This window comes from Triturus cristatus, chromosome 7, assembly GCF_964204655.1.
Source record: "Triturus cristatus chromosome 7, aTriCri1.1, whole genome shotgun sequence".
NCBI lineage: Eukaryota > Metazoa > Chordata > Amphibia > Caudata > Salamandridae > Triturus > Triturus cristatus.
Window position 1 is genome coordinate 1,853,270,091 of NC_140590.1, and position 16,635 is coordinate 1,853,286,725.

Here is a 16,635-nt window from a genome sequence, read left to right on the forward strand (position 1 = left end):
GCCAAGAACAGATACATACTGGTAAGTAGCATTTTCCTTTCATCCTTTGAATCACAATCTGCTATGCTACAGCCAATAAAGATCCTCTGGTGGGCATCCTTGCTCCATTTTCCTTTAGCCATGACTGCCTCAAATTCAGTTTCCGAACATGTTCCAGTTGCTCACATCTTCTGGGCAGCTATGTGGTCTTTGTTGCATAGTTTTGCAAACCATTACTGCCACTCATCTCGGGCACTTTGCTTGAGCTGGGATGCATAACTTCCTTGATTAATCGCACTACTCAATCCCACCTCCCTGAGAGGTACTGCTTTGGCACTAATTTTAAGGTGAGTAATCTGCAGGAAGATGTAGCCACCAGAAGAAAAAGTTACTTACCTTCCGTAATGATATTTATGATGGATTGAAAATCTTCCTGCAGTTTTCTCATTGCCCTTAATCCTGGTGTGCCGTGATTAGTAAGATTCAAAGTATGCAAACAGGTTACATGCTGTATTTCTGTTATTGCTCTCTTGGTTTCCTCAATGCATTGGCACGGAAAGGCTCTTTGGAACTGAAGCCATAGATTGGCACTCATTATTAACTGGTGACACGTCTGGAGGTGAAGTTGTGGATGGAGCCGCATGGCAGCACTAGAGTCATTAGTGAGGAGGGCGTTTTCAGGACCAGTCGGAAGCTTTCCTCCTTCCTCCTTCCTCCTGCTGGCTGTGTGTGCATGCGTTCCGCCCGCTGTTTACACACACCACAGCCTCCATGCTTACTAAATGTCCGTGCTGCAGAAACGTCAATGCCCGAGGACGACCGCCAACTGGATAGATTATTTTAAAAAAATATATTTTTTATTGCCACAAACATAAAAACATCATCTCAAAAAAGAAGATTTCAGTAATAACATATCAATACTCGTTTGCAAAGCACATAGGAGTATAAAAGAAAAGAAGAACCACCACATTATGGATATATCTGATTACAAACACCGAAATAGAAATAAAAAACAGCGGTTAATTATATAGGAAGAATAATAAAGAAAATACATTAAATCCTTAATCCCATTGAAGACTAGACCATATCCTTCGGAATTTTAACCAAGACCGAGGGCCTCTAACTTTTGCTAATGCCATCTTCAGTTCATAGATCTCCCTTAACAAGACCCAAAATTAATTAATGCTTGGACTTGTACTTTGGATTCAAGAACGGGCAATACATAGACAAGCACAGGCCGAAATAATAGAAGCAAAACGTTTGGTAAGACAGCCAAGCTCTGAAAATATTCCCAATACCAACTCTTTCGCAGAGACCGGGTTGTCATAGCCAATCCAGGATGCAAGAGTTATATTTGACCAAAATTCCTTCAACATTGGACATGTAATGAACATGTGGTTTAGATCTGCAGCATATTCTTCACATTTCGGGCAATGTGATTTAGTAGCGGTTGGATTATTAGCCCATTTGGAAATTCGCTCTGGAGTATAGTAAAGCATAAATATATTTCTATATTGCTGAAGTTTCAGATTAACGGATGTTACTGCTGACTCTATAGTTTCGAGGGATTCCTGTATTTCCTCTTTAGTTATAGTACAGTTAAAGATCTGGCTTAGTTTAGCCGCAATTTGTATGCCGTCATCGCTAACCACCTCTATAAGTTTCTGGTAGGTTTTGCCTATAGTTCCTCGTTCAGTAGTACCAACAAATACAGACAAAATCTCGGGAGAACTAATCAACTCTAACAATCCCCGACCCGGACTAAAATAATCCCTAACTTGTAAGTTCTTGGAAAAAATGAGTTTGTGACAGATCAAATTCTTCTTTCAAGGATGAAAAAGTTAGAAATCCCTGTCCATCATATAGATGACCCACCCGCATCACACCCTTAGATTGCCATTCCTTCCCGACATGATCATGAAATATATTAGGCAATAAGGGATTCTCCCATAGTACAGTAAAAAGATGTAGGTCGGGTAAAGCATATGCCTTACAAATGTCGTGCCATATATTAGTAATATCCCTGACTACCTTGAACCGTACCCGCTTGTAGTAGGTGGGATCAGATGTTTTGTACAATAAGAACCCAGTACTGGGTTCTAAAGCCAGCTAGTATTCGTTTCAGTCCCTCTGAGTAAGCTCTGTATTCGCCCAGTGAATGCAGCCCAAAAATACAATTTAAAATCTGGAAGTTTGAATCCACCCTGCTTATATGATAGTTTTAAATATCGGATAGCTCTTCTGGTCTGCCGGTATCCCCAAATAAAATTGCCAACGGCACTATCAAGACGTTTTAAAAAAGGTCAATGGTACTTTTAATGGATTGTACCAAATAAATACAAAAACTTCGGGAGAACATTAATTTTAACAACATTACATCTCCCATATATGCTAAGAGGTAGCCAGTGCCAGAATCACCGTTTTGCCACTACTTTCGTCAGCGGTGGTTCATAATTTAATACAATAATACATTGACTTGGCTACTGAGACAAACTCCCAGATAAATTGCCGTCCTTGTGACCCCTAGGGCTACTGGAGTGATTTCAAGTTGAAAATTCAGTATCGTCTGCGTTTTATTCAAATTTAATTTATAAACGGAGAAACAGCCGAATCACTGTGCTTCATGGGTTATCACAGCCAAAGCATTAACTGGATTAGTCGAAAAAACAGCAATATCGTCCGCATATGCGGTTAATTTTAAATCCATCCCATTAAAAGTAACTGGAAAGATATCAACATTTAGCAATAAGTGCGTAATAAAAGGCTCAATATAAATGGCAATCAATAAAGGGGTTAGCGGGCAGCACTGCCGCGTACCCCTTTGAACTAAAAAATAAAATGAGGAATGGCCATTAAGTTTGATTGCGGCTGTTGGGCGCCTATACAGCTTCTGTATTGCCGAGATGAACCTTTGACCAAGACCTATTGAAGACCTTGTTCCCTGTAACGCACCCCAATCACTCGGTCAAAGGCCCTCTCGGCATCTAGCATCAACATCCCCATCTGCTAGCCCAATTGACCCGAAACATCAAATGCAGCAATTGCTGTGGTGTTGTGTGGCAGTATCTCTTCCGGGGACAATAACAAGTTGCTGCTCTGAGACTAATAAATGTATAACCGGGGCCAATCGTGAGGCAAGAATTTTAGCAAAGAGTTTAGTGTCGGCATTTTTCAATGCTATTGGCCGTTATGAACTCATATCATCTATCTGCTTCCCCTTTTTGGGGAAAACAATAATATTAGTCGCAGGTGGGAACTTCTCCTTGCATGATTGAGTTACATAGCTCAAGGAAGATGGGGTTCAGTATAGCTTTAAAGGTCTTAAAGAATTCCAGCGGGATCTTATCCTCGCCAACCGCTTTGCCAGGGCTCAGAGAGCAAAGAACTTATAACAGTCATTGCATACTCCTGTATATAATCTGAGGCAATATGTTAGTCAGAGCAGGCCGAATTGCCATATAAGTCAGCATAGAATAACCTAAATTGTTCTACTATGTCCATAGACCTTGTATAAGTCAAACCGTCCACCCCTTTAATCATTTTAACATGAGTTTTAGCCCATTGAGCTGCAATTTGATTTGCCAACAGTCGGCCTTCTCTTTCGCATTATTCATATTGTTTAGTTCTATACTTATGATAATTATTTGCAACTTTATCCCTCAACCGTCTCTTTAATTTAGCTCTTGCTTCAACAACCTGTTGTTATATCAACTGCTCATCCACGTCCTTTACGGCAATAGCTGTGGCATGCTGTCGTTCCAAATCCAGACAAAACTTTTGTTCCTGTTCTGACTGACGAAGGCCTGGCGATTTTGCTGCTTAATATATTGTAGTGTAACCCCTCTAACATAGGCTTTTAGACAATCCCACACTGTTGCAATTGTCTCCGAGCCCAGATTATTATCTTTATACTCCTCAAGTACAGTTCGCATCAACTCCACATATTCCAAATTACTGAGTCTAGGAAAAGTAAAATCCCTAATTGGTTCCTGGGTGCTTGACTGTAACTGCCCTGTTAACATGACCTGGTTGTGATCGGATGTGATTTTTGGGCATACTACCACAAATGCATTTTCTAAAATAGTATTATTAGCAATTATCATATCGATCCTTGAATAATGTTTATGTGGCGATGAATAAAAAGTATAACCTGGTACATTTGGGAATAACCTCCTCCACGAGTCTTCCAATTGATGCAAGTAAAGAAGTTCTAAGATAGCAGTTCTGTTCTTACACATTCTAGCACGGGCCGTAGTATTCGTAGTATTCGTAGTATCAATCTTTCTGTCAAGAATACAATTAAAATCACCCATTGCAATCTTTTCGCCAGGCCACTCCAGCAGCTCAGAACTGAGATGATGTATAACATCCGGACTATCCATATTCAGGCCATATACCATACATACTGTGACCTTCCGCCCGTAGATCATCATTTGGGAGTCAGCAAGTGATCGAAGGACAACAGCCCGACACTGCCTAGATTTTAATAAGGCCACCCCACGAATAAAAATTGTTTGCAACGAACACACAATGATATTGTATCCCAATTGTTTTAATAGAGCTCTATCCTTATATGCAATATGCGTTTCCGCAAGCCCCAATATGACGCAACTCTCCCGTCACTAGTCGTCGCTTTCCAGCTTGATTGAGTGCCGCCGCATTCCAACACATACATTTAAATTCCGACATTAAATAGTACTTGTAAACCCGGTCCAGTCATCAGTACCCAAATTACGTGTCCCTCCCCCCAGTGCTGTGCCCAAGTGAATTTATCTAAATTGTGGCTTTTTTTACCCCCTCCCAAAACGACCCTTCCTTTCCCGCCCTACCCCCACCCCAGTCGCCCCCTTCTCTGCTGTCCCAGTGTGACAGTGTACCAAAGATGCCCTCTCTGTACCCCCTCCACCGACCCCAGTAACCACACCATACCCACACTGTACTCCAACCTCCCAATATATCTCTCGTACCTATGAGGAAAAAAGGCAACAAATTAAAGAACCATTAGATGTCTCAAATTGAAAAAAAAACCTCTTTCAAAAGTGCAACCTCTCTTACAGTGCAATAATTGCTGCATTAGGACTTAGACTCATTATTTGCCGGTTGCTTGATATTTTGACAGAGCTTGTTTATAATCCTGTTCGTTAAAGAAAAAATGTTGTTGACCATCCTTTATGATCTTAAGACGAGCCGGCTCTTGTAAAAACACGTACGAGCACACAGTTTTAAAAGGATCCATTAATTGGCGGAGCTTCCACTGCTTATCCATTGTCACCTTACATACGCCCAAAAATAGACATTGCATCCACCTTAACTGGTGCCGCTGGACGTGCCTTAAAATATATGGCTTGGTGCAATAGAAAATTACCTAAAAACACAAGGGTTGGTCGAGCATAGTTGGATTTGGACGGGCTTCCATGGGTAGTTGACAGTGAGAATGGCAGTCTATGTGCTCTTTGGAGTTGAGTGTCCATATCCCAGTCTGCTAGGGATGGGAAGGCTTTCTGGAGGAGACTGACTATGAAAGCCTGTGGATCATTGCCTTCCCTGCCTTCTGGAATACAAAAAACCCGGAAGTTCTGGCGCCTCTGGCGATTTTCCAAATCTTCTATCTTGGATTGCATTAGCATCAGTTGAGAATCCTGTGTTTTTACAAGATTAACTGTGTACGTATTGGATTCTTCCACGGCCGACCACTCGTTGTAGATCGATGACTTCTGAGGAAAGCTGGCCAACCTTCGATGTTACCTCCAGCAAGGCTTGCTTAATTTCGCAGCTATCGGCTTTGGCCTGTTGGTAATATTCCTGGGCTTCTGCTCTCTTGAGTGCTCAGTGCTTGCATAATACTAGACAGTGAAGGCTCCTCTCCTGTTAGTTCCCAGTTCTTAACACCTGGCTCCGACAGACTTGATGATGGCACTATGGGGCTTGAGGCTGGGGAAAAGACTGAAGATGTTGACGATGCACAAATGGGAACAGATACAGACTTCTCTGGACCTCCGCTGAAGCTTGCTGCTAAATACTCACTCCAGCTCCCTCTCCCTCTGATATTTCGATAGGAGTATTTGCTATACTGCTAGTATTTGATAACCTCGTAATTATATTTTTCAGCTCACCTTTAGAAGACACCCATTTGCGCAGCGGACTAACCCCTGAACCATCCTTGGTGGTGGTAGTAGCAGAAGCCTCCTTTAATCGCTCCATTGCATCAGCCACTTGTTGCTTTACTCCCCGACCACGGCTTTTACCACCTTTAGACACCTTGACAGTGTTAGAGTTTTATTCTTTACACCCTTCACCCCACCAGGGGTGTTACATTGACTGCTCTCCAAGCCATGTGCCGGATTACGCCACTCCGTGTCTGGAGCCGTTGGGGTTTGAGCTGACCAAGCATCCCCCACAATATTGGCAGCAGTATTAACAGGATTCAAAACTGATTGTTCTGCATAATCCCTTCCTTTGCTAATAGCTCCATTACTAGAGGCATCCTCCCTTTCCCAAGGTTCTCGCATTATTGTTCAGCGGCAGTCTCGATGCAATTGATGAGGTCTTCCGAAGTTGATCCAGTAAGACCAATAAGACCGGCAGCTGCATATGTAATAGTTGTAGTATCTACAGGACCATTTTTCTAAACAAAATGTTCCAGTATTATATCATTGACCAGGCTGTTCACTATTGGTTCGGTTGTCGTACCAACTTCTTGGGAATTAGCAACAGCAGTCGCGACAGTCATCAGAGATACATTATTAGTGTTGTGCATAATAACTGAGCCAGTCTCACCACTCCTGCCACCCTGTACTGCAGCATTTAGCACTTCGGCCATCACAAACGGAATGCTGAATGATTCAAACATTCTCCCCCATATCTCTTGACTGGTGGTGAATGGTTGATTTATTCAGCATTCTGTCCATCATTTGTTTACGTAGCACTTTTCACCCTAAGTGGGATGGGTATGCCCAGATGTGGGTCCCTTGCTCACTGTGCCACTGGATTCAAGCTAGCCTGGCTGATGAAGGGTAATACCCAGAAACCAGTCCCAGGATGCTTGTTTCCGGTCCAGGGAGGACCTGACCTTGCAGTTTGGTCTGGACTGTTCCCATGAGGCACAGGGTCAAGACTGATTTTTATATGGCTGGATCTAAATTGGGGTGGCATGGTGAGCAAAAGAACGATGGATTTAACCCAGATCTCTTGACTGAGGGTGAATGTATGATTTATTCAGCATTCCGTCCATCATTTGGTTGCGTAGCAATTAAAGAACTAAAGCAATGCGGTCGCTAAAGCGGACAGCGCTGTAAATTTCAAACAAGAATGTAAAAGCGGGCTGTGGCGTTGTGTGGGTGGAATAGGTAAAGACCAATAAAGAAAATAGTGCTCACCCACTAGATAACGCAGACCAAGTAACGAGCCAAGTAAAAGGTCCAGTCGTTATGGGATCTAGCAGATGGAGACAAGACGGTACCAAGGAGGTACTAACAAGCCTCATAGTGAATTGGAAACAAGCATTTATAAAGGACAATGACACAAGCCAATGACTAATGTGGGTGGAGAGTGGAAGGGGCTTCCAGTGCATACTACCTTTCATTCCCTTAAAATGGTTAAAAAGGGAAAACCTTTCTTGCCAGAAGACAGACTACAAACGGTCGTCTCCTCCCTTATTGTATCACGGCTGGATTACTGCAGTGGGCAATTGAATATCCAAGTGTGGCACCTAAATAAATTGCAGATCCTGCAAAATTCGGAAGCAAGATTTGTGACAGGTACCCCCAAATTTGTATATGTCGCAAAGGAAATTAAACTACACTGGCTGCCTATCAGGAAACGGGTGCATTTCAAGTCTCTATGTATTGTCTTCTAGGCACTACATGGCCAGGGTCCTTAATTCTTGATTCACCAGTTTTAATGGTACACGCCCAAAAGAACTCTGCGCTCACTAGGAGCCAAACTAGTGAGCGTACCATCCACGAAGAAAGCTATGTGAGGGGGGGAGAAGGTTAATTACAGGCGCAGCCAAAGCTTGGAATGCTCTCCCTTGGAATCTGAGGAACTCCACTGATGACCTCTCATTCAGGAAAGAACTTAAAACCTGGCTATTTAACACATAGATTTTTCCAGCTACACCTCCCTGCAAACTTGGTCTCAGAGTGAGCTACCAGCGCCAGGACACCCTAGAGTAACCGTTGCACTCTATAAATATAATTAACATAACATACCCTAATACAGAATGCCTCGCAGAGCGAGCAGTGCATGCGCGCGGCCGCTAGACCGGTCCTAAAAAGGTGAGTGTAGGAATTGCGTAAAAGTGCAGGAGTTACGGATTTAGTTGTCCTTATACGAACTGATGCATACAATTAAAACAAAAATGCATGGGCAAGCAAATAAAAAACAAGGATTCATGAATACTCTAGAATTCTTCAGCATGAGCAGCACATATAATAAACTATTGTAAAATATACGCAGTGCAAAAGTGAAAAGTGTCTGGGAGGACAACTTTGTTTGTTTTAGCTAAAACAACTTTTTTACTCATTTAAAACAAAACCTGTATATTACAGTAATTATGTACTTCAGCAATTATAATACAGTGTGAAAAAGTAGTAAGTTCAATAAAAATGATTTGAAATGGATCACCCTGATAGTTTTATAAAGTTGATTAAAAGTATCTATTAAGAACAAAAATATTGAGTACGTTTTTGATAATTCTTTTTAAAAGTCCATATTTTCACTAGACACCATTTATATCTGCACAGAAATATGGATGTTCAAGGCATGTCAGCTGTAGATCACATGCTTTGCATACTCATGCCATCTAGTGTTGGGTCCGGATGTTTGCAATTTGTCTTTGTCTTCGAAGAAGTCTTTACAGTCACGAGGTACGGTCACTCCTCCTTTCGGTGATAGTGTGCATGGTCATCGACTCCATTGTTACATTATTTTTTTCAGCCCTCTGGTTCGGACGTGCATTGCTGCGCTCCGGTTTGGAATCATTTCTCGGGTTCCACTCTGTGTGCAATCCACTCTACCCTAAACGGTATTGTTTCAAACGCATTTCACTCTTCTCAGAGTTTTGATTCGTTCAACGAAATCTCCATTTCCGAATGTAAAGTTTCGTAGGAGGCCTTCGGGCCTAACCGCATCGGTCCGGCTTTTTGTCAATGGACCGGACTCCCATTTATTTCTGCCCTCGGTGCACGGCAAGTACCCATGTAACGACTTGCACCAGGTGTGTAACTTGTGCTTGTCCACAGAGCACAGAGAACAAGACTGCAACGCGTACGGTTCTTTTCAATCCAAGAAAACTCTCTGTGATCGTCGGGCTCGACGTCTGTAGATGCAGCGCTAGCATGTCGACGACACGCCGGATATCTTCGGCGAAGACTCCAAGCAAGATGACCCCGAGCCCACAGCGGCTGAGGAAGAACAGGCTTTCGACGTGTAGGACCCTTATTCGGAGTTGGAGATAGATCTCGGCACCGATGATGTGCCACAGGGACAGGGTGACGTTAGTATAGAAGATCCCTTGCCCCGTCCACCCATCCCTAACAAATCTAAGGCTTCGGCACCCCCTCTGCCTTCTGGCCAAGGTCAGCACCAAGACTATGTTTCTGATGCTCCGCCTTCCGGCTCAGCACCGAAACATACTATCAAGACTTCCGGCTCAGGACTGAGTCGGCCTAAAGTCACTTCGGAGCCAAAATTTCCCGGTTCAAAGCACAAAGTAGTTATGGAGCCGAAACCTTTGACACTGAAAAGCAGTAAACAACCTTTGGAGCTGAAATCTGCCACCCCGAAAGGTCACTCCATCCCGCTCCGATAATCTTCGATGCCGAAAACCAAAGAAGTCCCTTTGGATCCGAAAATAGACATTGTACCGGCCAAACCGGATCCCAAGCAAAAGATTCTCTATTAATTCTGACACAGGACATATTCACGCAAAGACGCCATCCAAGCACAAGTTTCCTGATGACGATAGCCACTATAAAATCCCTTTGAAGAAAAAAGAAATGGTACTGGCCCTTTTCATCCACTACCATCATCTCCTCCTCCTCCTCCTCCCTCCTCCCCAACTTTACATATTACACCTTATCACTCTCGATTATCTCACCATGGCGGAGATGATACTGATGGAGACACACATTTACCAGTAGATTCTTGGACTGATTATAAGATTGACCCTCCAATGGATAATGATCCTGACCTTTATCCTACCAAGCCATCTCCACCAGATGACACTTTCTCTTATCAAGAACTCATTGCCAAGGCTGCACAATACCCTGGGGTGGAACTCTACAAAGAATCCTCAGAGAAGGACTTTCTATTTGAGACCTTAGGATCTACACACAGGTCAAGCCACACACTCCCTATGCTCAAAGGTATGATGAGGCACGAGGGCGAAATTAAAAAAAAAAAAAAAAACCTGTATGTGCACGAGTCCTCACTCCTAGAGTCGACAATAAATATTAACCTTCCCCAACAGATCCAGTATTTATTAAAGGCCAGTTACCACTCAACTCTTCAGTAATATCTAATGCTTGTAAGTGACCTAATTCTCAAACTTCGGGGGTTGCTCCTCCCCCAGATAAAGAGTCAAAACTCATCGATGCTTCTGACAAACATATAGCTGCACAAGCGGTCAATTACTGGCGCAATACTAACACACAGAACCTTACAGCCAGATACGATAGAGCGCACTGTAACGAAATGGAGCAATTACTACAATATCTCCCAGAGGAGTACAAAGCCAAAGCTCAAGATTTAGTCCAGGAAGTAAAATTAATTTCCAACTCTTCTATAAGGTGTGCTCTAGATGCTGCTGACACCGCAGCTAGGGAGGTAAATACTAGTGTATTACTGGTTATGGATTTCCGGGTTCAAACCTGAAGTCCAACAATTCATTTTAACCCCTTGTGTGCCCATGACTAGCTGGACTCGTCATGGGCCGCGGTTGCGTGTGCCCATGACGAGTCCAGCTCGTCATGAACCCCGCCCGCTAATGCAACGGCCGGCACAGGGCCGGGAAAGGGCGTGGCACACAAGGGGTTAAGTATACCTTTTGATAAACAACATCTTTTTTGGCCCTGAAGTTGATCAAGCGCTAGAAAAAAATGATAAAGGACACTGAAGTTGCCAAGTCTATAGGAGCACTTCAGTCTCCTCTAAACAGAGGTTCCTTTTCGCGCTCCTTCTACCGGGGAGGTTCCAAGTCAACAACCTCAGATCAAAACACGTCCTCTTACAAGGGTAACAACCAATCCTCTTCTTCAAGAGACTTTTTCAGAAGAGGTTATAGGGGAAACAGTTCCAACGGTAGGGGTAAAAACACCACACCCTGTAACTCCCCTTCCTCTAATAAACAGGGACTTCCCCCACGCTTCCCTCCGATTATTCCACACCTGTCAAAGGAAGACTTCAACACTTTCTCCCCATTTGGGAATCTATAACAACCGACAAATGGATGCTTGGAATTATCCAACATGGTTATTGCCTGGAGCTTCCCACCAATCCTCTAAATATTCCACCTTGTTTTCACAAATTGTCACCCGACCATCTGCTATTGCTCGAAGAAGAGGTGCAGTCTCTTACTGTAAGGAACCATAGAACCAGTTCCACTTCAGTACCAAGGGTGAGGGGTCTCTTCTCTTTACTTAATGATTCCCAAAACGGACGGCTTACTAAGACCTATTCTAGATCTGAGAGACTTGAACCAATACATACTGTCAGAGCACTTTCACATAGTGACACTTCAACAGGTACTTCCTCTTTTATAGCAAGGCAATTTTATGTCTACTTTAGACTTAAAGGACGCATATTTTCACTTTCCAATTCATCCAGCTCATCGCAAATACCTCAGATTTGTGATGGCAGGCTGGCATTATCAGTTCAAAGTACTTCCGTTTGGAGTCACCACTGCTCCCAGAGTATTTACCAAATGTCTAGCAGTAATAGCCGCTCATCTCAGAAGGCAATGTATTCCTGTCTTCTCCTACCTAGACGACTGGCTCATCAAAGCCAGCACTCACCAAACCTGTCTGCAACACACTCAGACGACAATACACCTACTTCATCAATTGGGCTTCACCATCAATGCACACAAGTCTTACCCGTGTCCTGCACAGATCCAGTCTTATCCAGGAGCTACTATCAACGCTCTAAAAGCTGAGCCTCTCCCAATGCAACCAGAATCCACAAGATTCAGTCTTTAGTACTACAGTTTCAGGCCGATCAAACATTAGCAGCCAGAAGTGTCATGCAACTGCTGGGAATGATGGCATCTTGCATCGCAATTGTGCCTCTTGCAAGGCTTCACATGTGTCCTCTACAAGAATGTCTAGCAATTCATTGGAATCAGTCACAGGGTCAATTAACCAATCTAGTGTTGGTAAGCAGCTGCACCCATCGCCGTCTGCAGTGGTGGAACCCCCAACACTTATCCAAAGGGCAGCACTTCATAGTGCCTATTCCACAGACTGTGCTAACAGCAGATGTATCTCTCACCGGTTGGGGTATCTATCTCCAACATTACATAATCCAGGGTCTGTGGAGCTACAATCACAAAAGTCGCCACATCAACTACCTCAAACTTCTAGCAGTGTTTCTAGAACCTAAAGCTTTTAAGACTCACCTTATAGGCAAAGCTGTCCTAGCCTGCACAGACAACATGACAGTAATGTACTATATATAAAAACAAGGAGGGACACACTCTCTCCAATTGTCACGACTCTCACAAAACATTTGGAACTGGGCATTTCAACACAACATCTATTTCCTAGCAGAACACTTTGCAGGAGTAAACAATCAGATTGTCGATCTCCTCAGCAATCTGAGGCAGCAAGTTTACGAGTGGGAACAACATCCCCAAGTTCTTCCTCCTTTCTTTCAACACTGGGGAATTCCACAAATAGATCTGTTCGCCACAGTAGACAATGCAAAATACCCAAACTTTGCATCCAGTTTCTCACACCCTCTATCCAAAGGCATGGCCCTATGGATGAATTGGTCAGGGATATTTGCCTATGCTTTTCTGCCTTCTCCCACTACTTCCATTGCTAGTTTGGAAGCTCAGACAAACATCCCTTACACTGATTCTAGTAGCCCCCACATGGGCTTGTCACCCTTGGTACACCACCCTGTTAGAACTATCAGTGGTTCCACATCAAAACCGACATCTCACCTCCAGTCTCCTCACCCAGAACCATGGAGAAATCAGACATCCAAATCCCAAGGAGCCTAACCTAGCAATTTGGCTCCTGAAGTCATAGAGTTTGGTTATTTAAATCTACCACCAACTGTATGACTATTTTAAAAGAAGTAAGAAAGCCTACTACCAGGGCTTGTTATGCAGCAAAATGGAAAAGGTGTATCTACTGTAAAAACATGAAGATCAATTTTCTAGACGCTTCTAAACAGAACATTGTCTGTTACCAGTTGCAATTACCGCAAACAGGGTTAGCTTACACATCTATTCATTTACACCTTGCAGCAGTGGCTGCCTATTTGCAAAACGGACAACATTTATCTCTTTTCATAATTCCAGTAATCAAAGCTTTTATGAGAGGTTTGAAAAGAGTGATACCATCAAGAGTTCCACCTGCATCAGTGTGGAATCTTAATATTGTTCTTGCAAGACTTATGGGTCCACCCTTTGAACCCTTACATAAATGTCCTCTATAGTTCCTCTCATGGCAAGTTGCTTTCCTTATTGCTATCACTTCATCAAGGAGAGTTGGTGAGCTACAGGCTTTAACCCTGGAAGAACCATTCTTTCAACTCCATAAGGATAGAGTTGTTCCTCGCACCAATCCCAAATTCTTTCCCAAAGCTGTTTCATATTAACCAATCAGTTGAGTTACCTGTGTTTTTTCCTCCACCTGATTCAGTGGCAGAAATAGCTCTCCACACGCTAGACGTTCGAAGGGCATCGCTATATTCCATGGAAAGGACCAAAGATTTATACAAAACTGATAGGTCAGGAGGGGGAAGGAATCTGAGCAGAGTGAACTGAGAGAAAAACAAATGCTGATATTGGAGCAAGAATCTGAGCTTCAGTGATAGTCAACTCTCATGAGTAGTTGTGGCCGAGTGGTTAAGGCGATGGACTCGAAATCCATTGGGGTGTCACCCACGCAGGTTCGAATCCTGCCAACTACGGTGGTGCTCTTTTCCAGTGATGTTTTAGTTTTCTCAATGGATGCCACTTTTTTAAGGATTGAACATGTGTTATTCAATCACACCGACAGCGGAGGTAAAAGACTAGAATATGAAACAATGTACTGTGCAATGCCGACATGGACACTATTCATGCTTAAGCTTCCCAGAGCTACAACTTATCATCCTCTATATCGGTCTGCAGAGAAGCCTTGTCTGCACTATTCATGCCTTCTGTCTAGGGAGGGTGCCTGTGTAAGTTGTTGTAGAGAAGGACAAGGAACCAAGCTACTCTGCAGCGGCCATTTTTGGAGGCTGGGGGAAAGCACAGGAAGAGGGCAGGGAGGAAGGGCTCTGCTGCTGCTCCTCAGTGTAGACGTAGGTGCAGTGGAAAAGGGTTGGCTTTTGGCCAGTTTCCGAGCCACGTTGTAATCTAGGGCAAGAAGATAGATACACTTTAGGGAAGGGCAATGACGCCCTTGCCCTGTGACTTTTGCCTCTCTTGGCCACGATCAGCCAAGACCTCACTATAAGGGCTAAACAGTTATTTGTTGCATTTGCACCCCCTCACAAAGGCAACCCTACCTCTAAATCAGGCATTTCAAGATGGATTGTTAAATGCATTCAAATATGCTATGCTAAAGCCAAAAGAACTTTATCCATACCCCCTAGAGTACATCCTACACGCAAGATAGGGGCTACTATGGCCTCTTTAGGCAACATTCCTCTAGCTGACATATGTAAAGCAGCTACATGGTCTACACCACACACATTTACTAAACACTACTGTGTAGATGTGTTAGCGAGGCAACGAGCTAATGTAGGGCAGGCAGTACTTTAAAAACTGTTTCAAACAACTACAAAAACTACAGGTTAGCCACCGCTTTGGGAGCACACTGCTGTATAGTCTTAAGCAAAGCATGTGATCTATAGCTCACATGCCTCGAACGGACAATGTTACTTACCCAGTAAGCATCTGTTCTTGGAATATGGAGCTGTAGATTCACATGCATGCACCCACCCGCCTCCCCGGTCTCCTGTATTTGTTGCAGTTTCTCAGTTTACATACATACGCATGGACATCTCTATTCTACACTTACTAACTCCATTCTCACCCTCTTGTGGGAAAACAATCTATCAATGGAGTCGATGACCATGGGCACTATTCCCGAAAGGAGGAGTCACCGTACCGCATAACTGGAAGGACTTCTTTGAATACAAAAACAACTTGCAAACATCCGCAGCCAACACTAGATGGCAGGAGTATGCAAAGCAGGTGAATCTACAGCTCTACATGCCAAGAACAGATGCTTACTGGGTAAGTAACATTACGCTTCCAAGTAGTGGTGCAGTGTGCAATTGTTTTTCACTGTCTAAAATCAAACTACCAGCTGAATTTTAGATGATACTTTTCTACCAAGTAGGTGACTGTTGAGTAGTCTAGCAGAATTTGCTTCTCAGGCAAGGACCTGTATGAGAAGGGACTGAAAAATAAACTGAGAACCTGCTGTTAATAGCCGGAATCAGTAAATTGCCTGAATCTCTCAGTGTAACTTCGAAGTCATCGGGATCTTTCACAGAACCAACCTGATTACAGCACAGAACACAAAAAGGCGGGCTACAAAGTTTCTGTACAAGAGCAGTTGTATGGATATTACTGCTGCACAATGGAACAAGAACTGATTGTTATCTTGCTCCCAAGGCTACATCCTTTCATTTATTTTCTATGTTTTTAGACCATATGGATTTTTATATATCCTATTTGCAGCAACTGTGGGCTTCCACAAAGAAAACATAAAGCGTTTATCGTTGGAAAATATGTTTGTCAAAAAAAACGTTGTCCAGTTCCTCTACTGATATCTTGCCATTCAGAGACCACATCATGTTTGGAATATAGATACAATATGATGCATTGATGTTAAACGTATTGTACAGATGACCGCTTTCTTTTTTTGTAATGCCGTCTTATTGGACTGTCCCTTTGTCTGAACAATCCTGTGGAATGTTCACAAGAACCCTATTATCGAAGACGTTTCTTTAATGCACCTCCATGATCGCTGGAGGAAGTCACATTTCTGCGTGGGAATAATCCATATGAAACTCGACTGTAGTGAATTTGTTGTCATGCCATATAAGGTTTACTGATGCTTAGAGCCTAGCCCTCCTTCCATTGGTCATTCCTCTGGCATGCTGGAGAATTGGTCCGAACTAAGAAGAATTAGACTGTACTGAAGGGAGAGGTGGCTATATTACAGCGCATGGGGCTTTGAGAGGCTGGGAGTGTACAAAGTTTTATATGTACCTTGATAGAGTTCCTGGCCTCTCCCACTGCTAGGGAGCGCTCCTCCTTAGTGCAAAGGTAGGTGTGCAGTAGAGCGAAATCGCATAAGCTTAGGACAAGGGGCTAAATGAATAGAATTTGGTCATTACCACAGTGATCAACCAGTACCTTCTGTTGCAGCCTGTGCATGGATAAAATATTTCAAAGACACAACTGTTTCTACATCCATATTCATG

The 16,635-nt window shown here is 43.3% G+C and overlaps 1 protein-coding gene and 1 non-coding gene across 3 annotated transcripts in view; both read left to right on the top strand.

Annotated features, from left to right (window-relative positions):
* Positions 1-16,635, top strand: part of LOC146813451 (uncharacterized) — a 245,015-nt gene that overhangs the window by 215,297 nt on the left and 13,083 nt on the right. The gene's annotated exons all lie outside the window — the stretch shown is intronic.
* TRNAS-CGA (transfer RNA serine (anticodon CGA)) lies at positions 14,039-14,121 on the top strand. Its single transcript has one exon. It is a non-coding gene; the product is annotated as a tRNA-Ser (tRNA).